At 47.9% G+C, this 3,673-nt stretch overlaps 1 non-coding gene across 1 annotated transcript; it reads left to right on the top strand.

The window, feature by feature from the left end:
- Positions 1 to 2,688: 2,688 nt before the first annotated feature.
- Positions 2,689 to 2,764, top strand: LOC111725128. The gene has a single exon (XR_002773269.1). It is a non-coding gene; the product is annotated as a small nucleolar RNA SNORD83 (small nucleolar RNA).
- The last annotated feature ends 909 nt before the right edge of the window (positions 2,765 to 3,673 follow it).

Here is a 3,673-nt window from a genome sequence, read left to right as displayed (position 1 = left end):
GCCTGTGGTCCCAGCTACTTGGGAGGCGGAGGCAGGAGACTCGCTTGGGCCCAGGAGTTGGAGGTTGCTGTGAGCTGTGATGCCACAGCACTCTACCAGCTTGAGGCTCTGTCTCAAAAAAAAAGAAAAAAAAAACTTAAATCAATGAGGCAAATCATAGTATTGCCCACTTTTTTTTTTTTTTAAATTTTAGAGAGAGGGTCTTGGCTGGGAGCAGTGGCTCATGCCTGTAATCCTAGCACTCTGGGAGCCCCAAGCAGGTGGATCACCTGAGCTTAAAACTCCAGCCTGAAAAAATAGCTGGACATTGTGGCAGGTGCCTGTAGTCCCAGCTACTCTGAGGCTGAGGCAAGAGGCTTGCTTGAGCCCAAGAGTTTGAGGTTGCTGTGAGCTATGACACCATGACACTTTACTGAGAATGCTGAGGGTGACAAAGTCAGACCCTGTCTTAAAAAAAAAAAAAAGAGAGAGAGAGGGAAAGGGTCTTGCTCTGTGGCCCAGGGTGGAGTGCAGTGGAGGGATTGGCAACTCCTGGGCTCAAGTCATAATCCCCTATCTGCCTCCCGAAGTGCTGGGATTACAGGTGTTAGCCACCATGTGAGGCTATTAATCAGATTCTTGAAGCAGGGAAGCAGGATACAATGGAGATTTAGAGGTGTTTACATTCTGGCTGTCACCTCACTAGCTGTATTACTTTGGATATGTTGATTTGTTTCTCTGTCTACAAAATGGGAATAATGGTACCTCCTCCTTAGTATTAAATGGTTAAGTGTGCTACTGGCAAAGAGCCAAATGTTTGTCGTTTTTTTTTTTTTTTGAGACAGAGCCTCACTATGTTGCCCTCGGCAGAGTGCCATGGCGTCACAGCTCACAGCAACTTTAAACTCTTGGGCTTAAGTAATCCTTTTGCCTCAGCTTCCCGAGTAGCTAGGACTACAGGCGCCTGCCACAACGCCTGGCTATTTTCTTCTGGATGCAGTTGTTATTGTTGTTTAGCAGGCCCCAGCCGGGATCGAACCCACCACCTTTCGTATATGTGGGCGGCGCCCTATTCACTGAGCTACAGGCGCCAAGCCATGTTTGGTCATTTTTTATTAAGCAGTAGGGCATCACGTCGGACAGCCGAAGCCTCTTCAAGAGTGGGATGGCAATGTTTCATTTAGGAAAAAATTCCAGGCTGAAAAATGGGGCCGTTGGGCTGGAGCTAAGAACATTCTGCTCGAATTAGCAATATTTATGGAATTTTGCGTAACCTTCAAGTTCTACTATTTATTTTAGAACCCAGACCCCGTCTTCCACTCGGTGGATTCAGAACACCTTCCTGATTCACAGCTCACTAGTCCCAAGGCATCAGCTACACCGCCAACATCATTTTGGGTAAATGCTGTCCACGGTCCCCACGGCTGGGAAAGCGTCGGTGCAGAACCTCCTAGCAGGACTCTCTCCAGTTCCTTAAGTTTCACCTACTTAATCTTAGCTGGGGCACGCCATTTCCTAGCGCAAACCCCGCCGCCAGCGGGTCACCTTGACTACCGGGCCAAGGACCCCGTGGGAACTCCCTTGTTGCTCGCGCGTCGTTGGAGGGGTGCCCAGCGAGAACACCTGCGTGACAAAAGCCTAAACTGAGGGTGACGGGCTTGGAGAAGAGTAGGACAAGAGAAGAAAGATGACAGTTGGGAGAAGATGTTGGTTTCCTTTATGCTTTTTGTTACTGACTGCAGTAGAAACGGTAGACGATGTTTCAAAAAAAAAATTTCAGACAGGCATTTTCTAAAGGCAAGCCCGGAGCTCCCGGCTCTATAGAACCGCGGCAGGTCCTTTTTCCAGTCTCTTACGCATGCGCTCTGCAGCTGAGAAGGCGGGAGGCTAGGGTAGAGGGAAGCCAGGAACCGGAAGTGAAGGCAGATTCCCTCCTTCGTCGTTGTTGCTGCCGCCATACGCTCTCGCCCTGCTTAGGTAAGCTTTGGCCTTCACTACCATCCGTGTCCATCTGCGCCTTTTTGTATTCATCCTGCTATAAGGGCTCATAATACCCCTTTCACAGACGATGTTCTGGTCGCTGGAGACTCGTTTGCTCGTTATTTCCATAGCTTGCACCCCTTTCGAAAGCAAAGAGCTCGGGGGGGGGGGGGGGGAGGAAGGAAAGGTAGGAGGATCATATTCAAGATGGTGTCCTTGGCGCCATTGTGTTCCCTTTGCTCCCGGCTCCATTGGGTCCCTCGCGTATCGGAGGCCCCAGCGTCAACGAGAGGCGGCGCTAGGCGTTCTCTGATCCTGGGCATTTGCGGAGGGCGGGGCTCTTCTCACCTCTCTTCTTTTGGTCCGTGGTGGGACCTGGAGGAGGAGCCGGTTTCTGGGCCCAGTTGGGTTTTACTTATTCCCACCCGCCTAATCTCATTTGGACTGCTTTCCGAATGTTTAGGAGCAGTGCTATTGTGCGTTTATCGAAAAGGAGTCTTTCCTGAATAGCACAACCCATGTAAACTAGCTGGTAAAGCTTCTGTTAAAGCTGGGACGGTATATGATCTCTGTCTCAACTATTAGTTTCTTTTTCGTGGTAGGGTGGAGAAATTTTTTTTTTTTTTGACGGAGACATTTCTCTTACACTATTTTTTCTAGTATCGTTAATTACACAGGGATTTCTTAAGCAATAAAAAGAGGGTACTGATGAGTGGGAGGTGGATGGCAGCCATATGATGTTTTTATTGAGAAGTGAGCGCTTTGCGCAGTGATGACCTTAATCTATCACCCTTGACTGATGGCTGCTGAGTTAGGGATCCACACTGTGGGATTATAGGGAAGTCTGAAGTCTTAGGGGAATTTTCAGGATTCTTTTCATCTTCTCATCTTCATTTTCCTCTCCTTTAGGTCATTCGTTTTGTATGTATGTGTGTATACATAAACACACACACACACACACAGAGATATATACACATTTTTAAACTATTGTTTTTCTTTTCTATTGTTACTTAGATCAGGAGTTTGTAAGTTGTTTTTTCTCTTCCAACTCGTGGTTTCTGCTACACTGAGGCTGACTTGGGAACAAGCATCTTAAACCCTTTCCCTGGGACCATTTTTCTATTTTGTTATATTTGCTTTTCACTTTTATGTTTTGTATCTCTTTGTTACTTTCGTTTTCTTTTCAGACAGTCTCCTGCCCCAGGCTAGAATGCCCCAGACAGTCTCCTGCCCCAGGCTAGAATGCCTGTGCCCTGAGGTCAGCCTAGTTTAAGAGGCAATCTGCCTCAGCCTCCCAAGTGTCTGAGACTATAGGCACTCACCACAGGCCCAGCTAATTTTTCTATTTTTACTAGAGATGGGGGTTCCACTGTTGCTCAGGCTGGTCTTGAACCCTGAGCTCAAGGGATCCTCCCACCTTGGTCTTCCAGAATGCTAGGAATACAGGTGTTGTTACTCTTTGTTACCCCCCCCCCCCCCACCCCTCATCCCCCAGGTTAAAGGTGTCATAGTTTAGGGAAAGTGGGAACAGTATGGGAATGGAAAAGAGGTGGTGAAGGCTCTGCTCATGACTGATAAGTCTTTCATTTGTTTTTTTTTCTTTCCTAGCTCTTGTCAGAATCTAGTATATTTTCTTTTGCTGTCCCTCAAAGCCTCCCACTCCTTCTCCCTTGTTTTTACCTATACTGGGAGAACCTGTCCAGAGCCCCCTCCC

Source organism: Otolemur garnettii, unplaced genomic scaffold, assembly GCF_000181295.1.
Source record: "Otolemur garnettii isolate 467f Iridium unplaced genomic scaffold, OtoGar3 scaffold00031, whole genome shotgun sequence".
NCBI lineage: Eukaryota > Metazoa > Chordata > Mammalia > Primates > Galagidae > Otolemur > Otolemur garnettii.
Note: the sequence above shows the minus strand (reverse complement) of the source record. Positions and strands in the feature narration are given on the sequence as shown.